Genomic DNA, 17463 nt, shown 5'->3' on the forward strand with positions numbered 1-17463 from the left:
GTTTAGTAGTTGCCAACATAGAATGATTTCCTAAATACTGTAGACACATGATGAATAAAGGCCAGGCTATTTTCTACATATCTTCAGCCCTGCTTGATTTGAGATGTGAAAACTATTCAGTGCTAGAAAAGGGTGGTGAGGACTTTTAAGGCTCTACTCGTCAGAGGCATAGGAACTAAGGTCAGGTGGCATGATGCCAGGGTAATCCTATGGGTTAGGCTTGTAAAGGTTTCAGGGCCATTAGCCTAGTACACACCTATGAACCTATGAACATGTGTTCCTAAATCCCTAACCACTGGGTCTACCCTTAAGGGTGCATTATCAATGTAATATTTTCCAGAGTAGTCCTCTTCCATAATGACTTTCCTAGTATTGTTCCTGTGTTCCTATGACATCATTCTAAGGATATGGCCTGTAGAAAAGCTAAGCAGGTTACATTATGAAACACAAATGAAATAGAACACAGCCTTACAGTTTTAAGAATCAAACTGTCACATATAAAACCAAAAAACTAAGAAATAAAAATCAAGTAAAGTGTAAAGTCTTAATTAACTAAATATCATCTAAAAATATGCTAACTACATATGTATAGCAAGATGTCCCATACCCTGCAAGGAGTATATAACATACATAAAGTGGCTGGATAGCAGTTACATTGCTAAGCTAATTCTGAAATAATTATTTCTGTCTGCTGTCAACTAACTTGCATTTCTGTAACTTTTAACTACAGGATATGTATTTGTAAAATGGTTAGATTTGTCATCTGCAACTGGCGTTATACTGATCAGTAAGTAGTAGAACAGAATATGGTATGTCACCATAGAATGGTACTAAAACTGAATGTGGTATGTCACCATAGAATGGTACTAGAACTGAATATGGTATGCCACAGTAAAATGGTACTAGAACTGAATATGGTATGTTACCGTAGAATGGTACTAGTACTGAATATGGTATGTCACAGTAGAATGGTATTAGAACTGAATATGGTATGTCACTGTAGAATGGTACTAGAATTGAATATGGTATATCACAGTAGAATGGTACTAGAACTGAATATGGTATGTCACCATAGAATGGTACTAGAACTGAATATGGTATGTCACAGTAGAATGGTACTAGAACTCAATATTGTCTATCACAGTAGAATGGTACTAGAACTGAATATGGCATGTCACCATAGAATGGATGAGTCATTACAGGATACTGATGTTTTGCCTACCAGCATAGGTAGCACTTTATTAACTGATGATGGATGCTGTGACTTTAAAAGAAGGTTATGTATTCCATTTATTTTGATGAGATATCTATAAATCAGTTTTATTTTGTAGACTGTGAAGATCTCATTGAGACTGTTATAAAGTTGCTTTGGTGATTCCACCTTGTGGAAATTCAAATCTATACGTTTGTAGCTCAGGGGTCCTTGCCAACAGCATTTAGAGAGTTTAGTTTGAAGCTACCAGGAGAAATAACAGAGAAATATATACAAAAAGGTTATGCAGTACAATGAAAGATCAACAGCTGTAAAAAGTAAAAGCAATCATTTCCTTTATTGGATTTTCTAAGGCTTGGCAAGTGAGGCTGGCGGATGATGCCAGAGTACCTCCACGAAGTAAAACATCTTGGAAATAGTACATGTAAGATAAATCCCAATTTCCCATAATATGCAGATGGAAATAATAGTGATGCTAATTCATTTAATAACTCAGAAACAAACAGTATATAAAATAGGGCTGGCGTTTTCATTGCATCAGAGAAACTGCCATCCTAAATGGCAGAGGTGGTAAATGAATGACTAAAAGAGTTGGAGCTGAGGATTGTAGCTATATAAAAAGAATAACTCTCAAAATATAAAGAATACCGCAGGATAATTAATTAGAATTGTATATGTTGTAAAGAGTCTATCAGTCTTCCTTAGTTGGGAAAGGAAGTGGGAGATAATGGAGATATGGGTACTACAACTGAGGGTGATAACCACATGCTGTAAGTTTTAATCACAGAGAATCCATTTGCATGAGGTAAAATACTATTTTAGTAATAGCATTAACAGTGTTTTTTTATTTATTTATATTTGTTAACTGGGTTGGTCCAACGGGACCAAAGGCCCATTTTCAGTGGAGACCCAAGGAGAAAAGCTCCAATTACATATACAAGACAATGCAAAAAGAAAAGAAAAAAACAGTAACTAATACAAAGGTAAAAATCTTACTATTTCAATAGGACTTCAATTTCAATAATAATATTGACAAGCGACATTACATAAAATGAGATAAACAATGTCAAAAAATTAATGTAGATATTTCACAAATTCCAAATACAATAGCAGCAGATGTAGGACCTGAGTAAGAGTATTTACAAGAGAAGATTGTCAGTATTCTAAATTGCAGTGTTAGAGGAGTGAGAAAAGGAGAAAGCAGGTGGAAAAAGAGAGAGAGAAACTGAAGTGATCAGAAATAGAATATTGGAAGAAATCAGTCAGAAGTCAGATAGGGGCTTGGCAAGGGAAGGACCAGGTGTTAAGAAGATAATGTTTGAGTTCTTGTTTGAACTGAAGCTTATGAGGGATGCTTCTTATTTTCGGTGGAAGGCAATTCCAGGTGTGAGTTACAGAGCACTTATACAGGGACTTACCAATATTTTTTGACAGCTTATAGATGTCAAGAAGGTGTTTGTCAGATGTATGAAGTTGATGGCGAGGGTTATAGAGGGACACAATGTTAGAGATGGAGGGACAGGAAGTGGGATTATAAAGAACTGAGTGTGTGAGAAAGAGACAATTGTTTAGGGAATTTAGGCCATTGTAATGATTTAAGGGCAAGGAAGTGGTGGGATTTGTTAGGTAGAGTAGAGGCGAATCAAGATACTTTATTGCATGTTTGCTGTAGTTTAGAGAGAAGTGAAGACTGAAGGTTGGTAAAAACTGGAGCAGCATACAGAAGACAGGGTAATAAGAGAAAAAGGGCCAAGGAGGTTTATTGTGCTTGAATGAGCTCAAATGTCACACTGATTAGAGAAGAGATGTGAATTTAACATGTGTACCAATAACACTTTGTTTTACAGCACAATAAACCACTCCCTTGCCTGATAAAAAAGTATATATTTATTTAAAAAGCTTGTGAGGAAACTGTTACACTATTTTTGTTTTACTCGGATTGCTTGTCTATGTACTTAATAAAGGATTTTTGACTGGAAACAGACTGCCTGCCTTGCCTGGATTACTTTTGAATACTTAGTAATTCTGTACAATTATATAATTTTTATTAATTTATTTTTTTACTTAAGACGAGTTTAAGTTCACTACTTCTACTACTTTTGTCTGATCTGATTAATATACAGTGAGTAACTAGAGATATATGAACTGAAAATCTTCCACACAGAGAAGTTTCTTACACTGTTTTGTTCTTGGACCCACTGCACTTGTTTAGTGGGTTGTTTTTGGGGATACCAAGGATATTACTTGTTTTTTTGTAAAGATAGGGATTTAGGAAATTGACTCCGGCTATGGGGAGTTGTTGTGGGGATTCAGGTGGGGGGTGCTTGCTTGTGAGGGGTGGTGATGTGTGGTCCAGGGTTGGGGTGGATGTCACCATCCAGGAGTAGTGAGTCAAATAAACTGGTCAGTAAGGAGAGTAGGCCAAGTGTACATGGATTAATTGTCTTTATATGTGTGGATAGAGAAACACTAGGTTACATCTTAATAGACTATAGGGAGGTAGGGGAGATTAGAAATAGATGAGGAGAGATACTAAGTGTGTTAGGGTAGTTATGTGGGTGGTGATTATTTGAGATAGTTGGTGATGGTGCTGTGTAATGCAGAGGTATATGGTATGAAGTAGCTAGTGTTAGTAGGAGGAGAAAGGAGATATGAAGGTGGTGAGGTGACATGGTAGGGTGGAGTAGGTTGAGTATATGTAAGAGTAGTTAGGTGTAATAGGTTTAAGGAGAGATAGGTGACTGCCTGAGAAGGGGGCTAGGTCAGATGTGAGGAGGAGGAGGAGATTGGGGGAGAGTAAATGAAGGCAAGTAAGGTGGCAGGGGTTGAGAAGAAAAATGATGGAGGGGTGGGGGAGTAGAGTAATTGATTGGGTGTGGGGATTGGTCAGTAGTGAAGGGGTGGAGAAGTAGAGTAGTATAAAGCAAATGAATGTGGGGGTGGGTGGGAATGGGGGTAGGGTAGGGGAGCAGAGTGAGCCCATGTGTAGGGAGGGTGAGTGGAGTGGGTTGACACAGCAAGAGGAAAGTTTAACAGGAAGGAAAAAAACAATCAGTAAGGTAAGCTGGGTGAGTAGGTAACTCAGGGGTGTCTTTAGCTGGCCATAAAGGGGGAGAAAAGCAATTTATTCTTGTAAGGTACGTATGAGAGAAAAACATGTTTTAACTTGTGAGGAGGAGCAATGCTGTAGGCAGGTATTGTGCCAATACATGTTATAGATGGGAGAATGAGTGAACTGATAAAAAATAATCTGTTTGACTACTTTCAGCAAAGCACATTCACAGAAATATAGCTACTCTGGATGTTTTGAGAGCTGGAGAGCTGGCTTAACCTAGTACAATACTGCCATCTAGTGGCAGAAAAGAGATAGGTAGGAGATGAAAAAAAGTCATTGGTAGCTAGAATAGGTATTACTGGGAGGGAGGTTCTCAGCTTATGTGCTAACCTCAGAGTTACAAACATTGCTAGATACAATAATTATATAATTGGTGACACAGTAGGCATATTGTTTATCTCTCCTTGCCAAACCGGTGATTTTCCAGTTACCAATGACTAAATATTTAATCAGTTAACAAGCTATGTAACTGATCACTTAATGCAATTAATCAAGTCACCCATTATCTAATCATTCCATTAAATTACTCAGTTATTTAATCAATTATCTAATTATTCAATTTATCAATGTTTCAGTTAATGACAAACATCACACCTCAAATACCACCCACACCTACACAACACACACCCACATATGCGGAGGTCCTCAACCAAAACACACCCAAACAAAAGAGACAGCCAAGGCAAAAACACACGCAAACTCTACTGCTCACCACACCACACACCACACATAGTCCACACACCTGTGTCTCACAGCCACTAAGGCCTAAACATAAACCCAACATATTAGTCATAGGAGACTCCATTTTGAGACACACAGATGTGCCCCTCACTAGACTGGATGAGGAGAAAGTCACAGTTAGTTGTTTGTCAGGTGCCAGAATCCACCATATCATCCATGCACTCAAGTCTCTCAACAACAGCTACTGTTATGATTCTGTCATAGTCCATGCTGGTGTGAATGACTTGAGACATACCTCCCTGGACTATATGAAGACAGACATGATCATGCTCGCTGAATATGTTTTCCAGGCAGATAAGTTCCTAGCCTTAAGCAGCATTCTACTGTCACCGAGAATGATGCCTCAATACAAACAGAAAATTATTGACTTTAACAATTGGCTTAGTTTCTGGTGTCATTCCAAGGGGATCCAGTACCTGACAGCCTGAGAAGACATGATTGACAAACCACGGTGCTTTGCCAGAAATGGCCTGCATCTGTCTTCCTTGGGCTTCAGGCTTCTGGAAAAGGCTTTTGCCAACCCCATAGTGCCATTTTTAGGCAAAACCTTGAGGTCAAAACTACCAACATGAAAATTTCATCAAAACACAAATTAAAGGTCATGCTGCTAAATGCTAGGAATCTAAACATGAAACTGCACTCATTGCAAGCATTCTTAACCCTGGAAGATGCTGACATTTGTGCAGTCACAAAAACCTGGTTCAAAGCTGTGGAGAGCACCCCATCCATACCAGGTTACTCATCCTATCATGCATTCAGACTCCAAACTGTGGGCAGCAATGAAAAAGGAGGTGGAGTTGCAGTATATATAAAATATATACACACCTCCAGGCTGCTCAAACAGTATGACCTACAGGAGACACTCCAAGTGCAGTTAACCTTTGACAAGACCCCTATTCAAATCATAGCTATCTACAGGCCCTAGACTTTGACTCAGTATGCCCACTCCACCTATCTGGACCTCTTTGAATCTATCAAGATGCAAACCTTTACCCTGATCCTGGGTGATTACAACCTTCTAAGGAAAGGTATAAACAGCTTTACAGCCCCCTACCCCTCCATAGCAACTGCACATATGTTCAAGCCTACACCAAAGTACTATACCTGCATTTATATAGCTGCATGGAATCAGGAATACCCAACAGGACAAAATCCTCCTCAAGGAAGAGTAAACCTGTCTGGTGGACATCTGCAATAATTAAACTCTATAATAAAAGGAAATAATTGCTGTCTAGGACAAAGAAGGAGCAGGTGCCTAATTGGAAGCAATCTCTCCTTAGCCTGAACAAACAAGTAAGAGCACTAGTGAAATCCTCCAAAGCAAACTTTGAGTCCAAACTGGCCACATCTACTAAAGACAGTTATAAGGCCTCCTACACAGATGTCTGCAATCTGAAAGGAAGCACTCAGATCTGCTCAGAACTGGTGGTCAAGAACACCATATACACAAATGCCGTAGATATAGTCAAGCTGCTGGCAGACAGGTTCAGTGAAAACTTCACCCCTCTGTCCCCCCATCAGTGAATCAGGATATCCCCAGCACCTGCCCCCTCCCCTTATCTGTAGGGAGCAAGTCATCACTGCCCTCTCAAAGGCAAAAAATACAGCCTCCATGGGACCCAAAAACACCTCAGGCTGCATCCTACATGAACTCAGGCAGGAACTTGTTGCACCATTAGGCAACCTATTCAACCAAAGCCTGAGTACCACCTTCATTCCAGTTGAGCAGAGGACAGCCACTGTCATCCCTTTGCACAAAGGTGGAGTGTCCACCGATCCAGGTAATTATAGACACATCAGCCTAACTAGACTGATCTGCAAGGCCATGGAGTGAATTATCATTATTGTATTTATTTATTTATTTATTTAAATTTGTTGACCAGGAGTGCCATGGACCTTATCAACAAGGACATTTGCAAATTCCAAACACTTGATCCCACACAGTTTGGCTTCCTCAAGGGAAGGTCATGCCTGGTAAATTTGGTCAAATTCTTTGAGACAGTCACCAAAGCCATGGACAAGGGGAAGATGGTGCATACCACCTACCTTGACCTGGCCAAAGCCTTCAATACTATTAGCAACTTGGGTATAATAGATAAACTCTCTCAAATAGGCATCAATCTGTATGTTACCAGATGGGTAGCAAACTGGCTCACTGATAGAACACACCTAGTAAAATAGGGGAAGCCACCTCAAGCAGCAGACCCGTAACAAGTGGTGTTCCCCAGGGATCAGTCTTGGGGCCCCTGTAGTTTGGAATATACTTTTCTGAGGTGCAGGCCAAAACCAGTGGGCTATGGCTGACCATGTTTGCAGATGACTGCAAGCTGGATGCTGTCATCAGTTCCCCTAGTAATGTGGACATCCTCCAAAAGGGTCTCACCCAAACAAATGACTGGCACCAGAAACAAGGCCTCAAAATGAATGCTAAAAAATGCATCACCATCCCCTTTGGGGAGAGTGATGTCCCCACAAATTATCACATTAATAACAAGATCCTAAGCATGCAATCAGTCGTGAGGGACTTGGGCGCCCAGGTTGATAGAAAACTGACTTCTGACCACCATATTGCATCCATTGTATGGAAAGGTTTCTACATGGCCCACCTCATTAATAAGTGTATCTCATCCATGGACAAGGAGGTCATAATATCCCTGTATTCTTCCCTTATAAAACCCATTACTGAGTACAATGTCCCTTTCAGCATGTACCTCAAAAAGCACATGCAGCAGCTGGAGAGACACAGTGGTTCCTCACCAGAAGAATCCAGGGCCTCAAACATTTACCCTACACAGATATGCTAAAGGCCCTGTCCCTCTACTCAGTCTCCTACAGACTCCTCAGAGGTGACCTCTGTCTGGCAAACAAACCATCCCAGATCCTGCCTTTGTGGGCCTGCTGCATATCCACAAGTCAAGCTCAACTCGAGTAACCTACACCCGTGACCTCAACCTAGTCTGTGACATCAGTAGGACTTGTTGTCGAGACAGATTTGTGTCCCAGAGACTCCACTTCTGTGGAATAGACCTCCTCTCCACATCAAGCAGAGTACCTCATTAGCCCTTTTTAAGCACAACCTGGATAACTGGATGGGGAACAGAAAATACACCCCTGGGCTTTCACACGGTTCTGACTTGTCAGAACATGGGATAAATTGTTGGCTAGGTTTTTAAGGGCCTCATTGTCAATAGCCTAGTAACTTCCTATGATCCTAATATCTACTGTTTAACTATCCAATGAATTAATCAAACATATATTTTATTAAAACTAAAATAATCAATTAAGACATTATCCATTTTATCAGTTATTCATCTAACTAAATTTATTCATATAATCAATTAGCTTTTTCCAAATATTCAACTAATCAATCCACTGATATTAAAATATTATGTTGCACATATGAATAAGTTGTTCTAACTGTTTTGTGCTAAAATGATCTTATGCCTGCCATTCATAATGAAGGAGGTGTGGCATTCTGTACATTTTCTTGTACGTTAAATTAGAACAGACAGGACAGAGACGTAAGTCATGTTCACCCAGTAACAGAATATCTGTTTAATGCATGTTTAAAGAGTTAAACACACATTTCACATCAAAATGGAATAAAAAAAAACTCAAAGAACCGCTGCTTTTCTGTACACTCTGTGAGACTTAGGTGTTTCTGATTCAAAACGTAGATGTATGTGTTTTATAATGCTGTTAATGAAATCCCTCTCCAGTCTTCTCAAAGCATTGTCTCCCTTATAATGACAAGTGAGATGAAGTATGTTAATTGATAGGCTATATATCTGCTGTGATATGGTAAAATCAGCTTATGATGTAGTACGTTGATTACAATATTTCTGAAATGTAGTCTCAGGAGATTTCCACTCCCTGTGATGTTATATAGCCATTTATTTAGTTAGTTATTCATTTATTTCCATGCTCATTGGGGTACCAGGGTAAGCAATTACATAGTTCTGTTATAAGGAAAACAGATGAGTAGATATAATAATAGTATCATGCCCAGTTCTCATTGTATGCTAAACAGATTAGACATAAAATATATGATATTGAAGTGCTTAGACATACATAAAACAGCATGTAGAATATTTCAAAAATATTATAAGACTAACATCACTATGTACAAAAAACCCACACAAAAACATAGAGGTGATTGATGGATTGGTTATTTGTTAAGAAATGGGGACGAGTATAGTAAACGTGGAGAGTGAGTATGGAGAAAGGTATGTAGCAGACTACTGTGCCTAGAGATAGATTTAGCTAGGGACAAGTATCTAGGAGTTTAGATGAAGGTGAAGTGGAGGGTAAGTTCCTAAAAATTTAATTTTTACAAGGACATAGAAAGTTGAGTAACAAGCTTTTGCTCTTGAATATGATTGTTCATCAGGAATAAGTATTTAACAGTTCATGTGACAATATAGATGTTAACAATTTGAATGTTACTTGAGGTTGGACATTTGCCTGATTTATCAAGGGTATTATGTATTATTTAAGTTGATTTAGAGCCAGTGTGTTCCAAATTCATAACAATCCTAGTTTTTGGAACATGTCACAATGATGAGTTCTATGTGCTCCAAATATCATGTTTTTATAGCATTTTTCAAGTTTACTAAGTTGCATTTACTTAGCATTGCTTGAAGCTGTCATTGTTCAAAGCTGTCAAGACATATAGTAGTGACTGAATATGGTGATGCTAGGTTATGTGTGTTGTGCTATGTGAAATTTTGGGTAACCATTTCAAATGTTTGGACCCACTAGAGCGAGTCCTGAAACATGGAGACTGAATGACTGAAAAATGGACTTGGATATACTAAGTCTAAGATGGACATTTCCCAGAATATGCCCCTTCTCTGAGATATGGCAATTATATTTAAGTACAGGGATGTGGGGAGTTTGACCCCTACAAAAAATAAAGTAGAATAATGATCATCATGATTCGCTCTTTTCCTGGCCGATGAAATTTTGATATGTATAACCTGCTAAGTGTTAGGTTAGTTTTGGATACTACATATTCAATTTGTTTGTCATTTCACAAACTTTCATCAATAATGACAAAACATTTTGATTCATCAGTTTTTGTGTAAATGTACTGCTAAGAGTAATCACTGAAAAAGGTAGGCTTTGTGTTGTAATGTGTTTGTTACTAAAGAGAATTAAGAATAAGAAATAAGAATTATTTATTTGATGTTTAAAAGTATATGAGAGTCCAATAGCTATTTTTCATGAATGTTAAAGGATTGCTGAATTTATATTGTAATGACAGTGCATTGCAAATTAAGGTATTGTCGTCATGCTGATGCCATATAGGAAGGTATTTTACTGTCTTGTGTGTATCATTGATGTAAATGGAAAAAAAGCTCTTGTTATAGAGCTTTGTGGTATGTATAATGTAACTGGTTCCATGGCAGAATGCTCTGAGGGCATGTTTAGCCATCTGGTTGGTTAATGTGACTAAGAAAGATTTTTAAACTATTCAATTGTGTTTTTACTCATGTTTACTTTTTCTAACCTTTGTAAGGAATGAGAGGTGGTATTGAGTGCTTTTAATAGGTCCAGTAAAGAGCAGCTACATGAAGTCCTTGCTTCTTGTGTTTGCTGCTGTGATTTAAGACAGTAGCAAAGCAGGTTTCAGTGATACAGTTGTGGCAAAAGCCATGTTGTGTATTTGAAAGCAACGTATTTTTTAGCCAAATAACTGATCTATGTGCACATCTTTCTAGAACTTTTGAGAAGGGAGGTAATATTGCTACAGGTCTGTAGTTAGACAAATCTGTTGATAGGCCTTCTTTGTGTGGTATGATATATGAATTTTCCAAGAAAGGGGGCATCAATCTTTTTTAATTTCTTCAAATCTTTTGGGCTTCTAATACCATGATGGGAATGGACCCCATTCCTAAGTCAAAATACAATTAAAATTCATGAAATTAGTATTGTTTCAATCTTTGATGTCAGCCAAAATTGCTCTTCACAGCACCTGCAATGTGTCCAGTAATGATTCATTCTGCAATTTGTATGAGGCTACATGTAGTGGTGATATATCTAAATAAATTAATCTCCATTAACGAGAGCTGATACTGAATAGGCAATTGCTGGAGCTGATATTCATAAAAAAATAGGTGACATATGATTAGCATCTAATGAGATGAGGAGTTTTAAATTGGGTAATACTTCCAATTTTTTCAAGCTTTGGCTCTTAATAACATCATCTGTTTTGTATGCAATGTTAACCATGGGACCAGTTTGAACTTAATTTTCTTTTTCCATAGTGGTGCTACAAAATCATATATGTTAAGGAATGTGTTACTGAAAAAAATGTACATTTATCTAAGGTATGCTATTTAAGTGAAGTCCAGTTACAGTTGAACAGAAGATTGTAAAATGTAGATTCTTGGAAGTATTTTTTACATCAAGTTCATTTATGCATTGTTTTGTTGTGATATTTTGATTGTTTCCAAATTATGTAGGTAGAATTATAGTCACTTAAGATGTCTGAGAAACTACCAGCAGAGTTTATGTTAGATGGCTTGTTTGGTAGTATCCAGTCAAGAATAATTTGTTTACTTGTTGATTTATCAGTTCTAGTGGGGTCTGCAATTGTATAAAATCAGACAGGTTAATTATTGTAGATTGTGGTTCATAAAAAATATATAGGGGCTTAAATCAGACAGTGTTAAAACTGCATAGTATTATTGTATTGAATTTCAGCTAGTATGTATTTTAACATATAGTGTGCATGTGAGTGTAAGGGTAAATACATATTAATGTTTAATAACTTGTATTTGTTTAGGCATATGTTTACAATAAATAAGAATTAGAATGGCTAATTGGCTAGTGGTCAGCTGCATACGAGTTTTGTAGAGTACTGCTAAACCAGCAGCTCTTACATGTGTATGACACTGAGAGAGAGTGTGTGTGAGTGTGTGTGTATGTGTGCATGTGTCAGGGGGCTAATTGCATAGTAATAATGTGTAAAAGCTTATGTTTTTGTAAATATATATTTACAGTAAGTGACCTGACATATTAAAAGATAGTATGGTTAGTTGCATATGACGTTTTGCAGAGTATGGGTAAACCACTATTTCCTTTGTAAAGTCTCACTTTACATACTGTATTGTATCATAGTGGGATCATTTCATTTTCTTTTGTTGTGGGTTTTAGTCATGATTCACCAATATTTAATATATCTACATTGCTCTGTTGTATGCAGGTGTGCAAGTCAGTTATTTTATTACACAGACTTCTAGTGTTTATGTAACATATGTGGAAGCACTGTTTGAAGGTAAGCTTTTTTATTGTGTTGTGACTAAGTTTAGAAGGATTTCCCCATGATTTGGGTGGATGTCACCACTTACAATTATTTTAATGAATACTAGTAAGTAGTTTTAGTAAAATCTGATTTATTTTGTCAAGATGTTGTAATATTTATTTGTCAGTAATGAATAGACTATGACTTTGATGAAGGGCATAGGTGGATGTGTATTCTGATTTTTAATGTATTGTAAGAATTACTTGGTTAGAAACTTCCATACTTCCACCAGAATACCATCTATTCCTGGAGACTTTCATGCAGATTGGTTGTACACCACCATTTTAGATTATCTCCTACTATACTGCTGTTAATTGTTGAGCTTCATCTTCCTCTAACCTTGGCATATTTAACTCTTCCAGTTGTGTTTTTTCTTGATTTCCCCACTAAAATTTTCAAAATATGTCTAATACCTCTACAGGATCTCTGGTTATTTTTCTTGTTATAGGCTCCCAAGTTTGGCAACATTCTTTTCTATTTTATGTTGCCTATGTTGTTGCACCAAAAGTTTTTGTGCTCTGGAACTATTATCAAAGAACAGTTGCTTAGCAGCAGTCCTTCTAAACTCATTCATATTATCTAGGTACTCCCTCATTTTCCCTTTAGCACTCTGCCATCATGCCTCTTCTTGTTCTGTGAGATTTCCCTTGTTCTGCAATATTTTAACCTTTGTCAGCCACTCGAGTTAATTCTTGTTACTTCTTTACCAGCTCTCTTTTTTTCTACCCTATTTTTAAATTCTGCTTTAATTTTATCCAAATTAGTAACTATAACTTCTGGAATACTTTCTGTCCTCCCTATTAATTCCTGAATAATTTCCACTACCCATTCCTTAAATTCATCTGTTTTTAACAGGTAGGTGGAGGAAGTCACAGTGTCTCATCTTTACTTCCTTACCCTGCATTTGTATCTTATTAATTATTGGCACATGATCTGAAATAGTTATTGAATGTGTGTGTCAAAGTTCTCAATTAAATGCAAATGTTTCTGTGAAATATAATTTCTGTCTTGTCTAGCCCAGTTGTTGCTACTAAAGAAATCACATCTTTCATATCAAATATTTTCATAGTTTTCTTCAGAAATCTACCTTTATATTTTCTATTCTCGGCACCCCAGATATATTCCAGTTCTTACCTATAAGTAAAATTCCCTACTGATAGCTGATTATTTCTCTCAAAAAAAGTTTAAAGCTCCATAATAACGATTTTAGTTGGAATATAAATACATGCCAGCATAATCCTAATCCCTTGCCAGTAGCCCCTTATTGCCAAAAATCTGCCATTATTATCTTTTTTTTCTCTTCTATCACTATTGGAACTCCTCTAGCAATTAGTATAAGTACTTCTGTTTTCCCTTGCCCCTAATATTTTGCTGAATATCCATCCTGAAATCTTTTCTTTATCAAATTCACATGCTCATGTCTTTCCAAATGTCTATCCTGCAGGACTGATATTCACATTCTGCATTTCTTAGTATTATTCAATACTTTTACCTTTTTGCCTATACCTTTGAAGCCATTTACATTCCAAGATAATTCAGATAGTGTAGCCATTATGATGAGAAGTTATTATTCCCACCTATTATACATGACAGCTTTTTTAAATGTCTAATACTAGCTTTTGTGTTACATGCACCCATGAATGTTTGGCATTTTAATCTGCTATACAGTTGTTTATTTGCAACTCCATTTGAACCTATGTCACATTTTTCAAGACTTTTTTTGTTTTAATGAAAAACATCAAACAAAATTGCAAACAGACTTCCACCCACATAATATATTAAACACACAAAACTATGCACATCTTCAAATAATGAGGTTTAACCCTCCTGATTGGAGTAATTCTCCCAAACTGACAGTTTCTCAGACATTCATGACCTAACCTAAAATTAAGGTTATTCATGCAGAAAATCTATTTTTTTTTGAGTCTTGTGTCCACTAACTCTCCCATTTTTTGAAACAGCTCTGCTTGAAAATTCTCATCCTTATCCACCCTTTTCTTCATTTCTACTCTTTATTTTTGCAATTGTATTAGTACATCTGAATAACTGTTTACAACTTCCTCAATTTTTCCATGCTTTTGTTATCTAACTTGATATACTCCTTCAGTGTTTCATTTATTTTGATCAGCTCTGAGTATATTTAATTTATTTTCCTCTAAATTACTGGAAGCCATCAATTGTACCAAAGCTGGAGTTTGGGCCAGTTTTTGCTGAACAGCTGCAGAATTCCTCCTAGCCAGTGTTTTCTTCACCTTTTCTAGTTGATTGTATTTCAGGCTCTCTAGGTTTCTTCTTTGCTGGCATTCAGACAGTGTACTTACTAGCCAGTAACTAAATTTACTAAAGATGGCTGAATTACTAGCCCCTGTCTCGGTTTCTTTTTTCACACCGGGACAGTTGAAATTAAGCTGTTGATCAGTGTGCACCCATCCTGGAAGTCATAATTCCCTTGCCTTTTTTCCATCATGTTGCAATAGTGGTTAGGAAATCCTTTTACCTGGCACAACTTATTATAAAGGGTATTTCATCTAGATCCAAAGAATTTCTTACACCTCTATATTCTGCTTTCATCAGACCCATTATTCAGTAAATGCCCTTTTTTGGGATTCATCTTACCAGGCATATCTATTAACTGGAGAGACCCTAGAGGTTCCTAACTAAAAATATCTCTGCTTTAAAAGACAAGAGTTACCAGGAGTGACTAGAAGCACATTCAGTGTCCTACAGACTTCAGAGGAGCAATCTGAGTCTTGTCTTTTTGCCATTCCTGATCCAGTAGTCCAAAACTTCTTATATCGCCACAATTCAAACAGTATGATTAACAGTATCTGGGAATCTAAACCTGATTCAGCAAATAAACAAAACACAGTGGCAAGATAGATTCATCACACAATGCTTACTCCTTCTGTGGAGCAAACTTCCATTCCAGATGAAGCAGTGTGTCACATTTCTTTCTTCAAAAAGGAGTTAAACAACTGGTTGGGTATGCCCAACTTTACCTTTGGTGTGACTGGCCTGCTGCTTCTTAAAAAAGGAAGTAAGATCTAAGTGTGAGCACTGGCAAAGTGTAAATGGACACTGGGTCTAGTTGTCTTGTATTTTCTATGATGCTTTGATTCTGTGCATGGGTGTGTGTGTGTGTGTGTGTGTGTGTGTGTGTGTGTGTGTGTGTGTGTGTGTGTGTGTGTGTGTGTGTGTGTGTGTGTGTGTGTGTGTGTGTGTGTGTGTGTGTGTGTGTGTGTGTGTGTGTGTGTCTTAATTTGTTATACAAATTTGTGGAGGGAGAGTATGTGGAAACTAAATATTTTCTGAAGTTAAAATGCTTGTTTTACTTTTTTAGCTGCAGAAAGATGCAATGAGATTTAAGATAGATTTATGATTCTCTATGTTGAAGAGAGGAATTAAGGGTCTATATCAGAACATCAAAGTGTCAGAACTTCAAATGTTCTAATATCGAACCCAATTCAGTGAACGCTGACAACATCAAACATTCAGAACAGCTAACTTTTTCCTAGGGAAAACATTTGCTGTTCCGAAACACATACACACAACACAAGCACACCAAACAAACAGCAATCCACACACATGCACCTAAAATCTTACATCTAACCCTACACTAAACTGTACATACACCAATAACTATCCACTTACCTTAACTCAAACCCTAACCCTAATGTCCATCACTGTCGTGCACTCACCTCACCTGCGCCCTAACCCTAGCTCACCTACCCTGCCCTAACCCTCACATCCACAAAATCGCACACTTACCTGACCCGCACCCTAACCCTACCTCACCTAACCTGCCCTAACCCTCACATTCACAAAATCACACACTTACCTGAACCCGACCCGTAACGTTCCACCACATTGCTGAAAATAGCGAAGCAACAGAAACGGACAACTGAATTCTTTCCCTGGAAAAAAATTTGGTTTTCTGCAGCTTCTCCATTTTCAGCGTTTGCTGAATAGGGTTTGATATTAGAACATTCGATGTTCTGAAACATCGATGTACTAATATAGACCCGGAATTAATTGGCTATACTTGTATGAGCACTGCAGGACTGCTGAGGATGATGGTAGTAGGGGAGTGGAGTGTGTAGCTAATCTACAGTAGGAGAGTGGCAGGAAGTCAGAGTGTGCATGAACAATGTGGTACACCTCAAGAGTGTGCAATGCAGAATGAAAGTTAAGGTATTGTGGAAAGGGAAAAAAAGTAAAATAATGGTCATTAAAAAATAGCAATGCTATGTACATATGTAGCTACTAAGGAGCTTTTGTACACCTAGTGCTTATGAGCTGCAATTTGCAATACTGGTATTCAAAGAGAATGTCAAGTATATGCCCTGCTATCAGGAACACACTAGTATTGTACACAGTGATCCGGTACAAAAGAAGAAAAGAAAGAAATCAGACAAAAGGAATGATGAGTAGCTAGGTGAACCTGTATGCTTTTAGTGATAAACACTGCAAACTCTCACAGTATCTGCAGGGAGTCAGGTGGGAAATAAAAGACTGCTAATACCTTATCATCCTATTAACATGGTCAACTTATTAATCATTCTGGCAACTCTAAAACTGAGAAAAATATATATAATGATATTGGTGCAGCAAGATATTCAATTAAAATACTTCAGGGCATTGACATTATAATTAACTAAGACCATAAAAGAAATAAATTAAGTCACTTCTGATGAACAAGAAAAAAATATTTACCTAGAATATGATGCATGTAGAATGCTACCTCATAAATTCCATGCCACCTTTTTGTGCACACACATGCGCGTGCAGACACACACACACACACACACACACACACACACACACACACGCACACACACACACACACACACACACACACACACACACACACACACACACACACGCACACACACACACGTGAATGAGCAAGTTCAAAGTTCAAAACAACAAGAAAACAATAGAGACTTCTGCTTACATAATAAATTATAATATTATCAACCCCAATAAGGCTGATACAGAAACACAGCTGATACTGAAAACATAACAGTGCCTTGGTGGGATGCATACAATATATTACATGTTTAGATAGTAGTTAAACTACTGAAG

The sequence above is a fragment of the Protopterus annectens genome, chromosome 6.part1 (assembly GCF_019279795.1).
Source record: "Protopterus annectens isolate FY-2018-M chromosome 6.part1, PAN1.0, whole genome shotgun sequence".
NCBI lineage: Eukaryota > Metazoa > Chordata > Ceratodontiformes > Protopteridae > Protopterus > Protopterus annectens.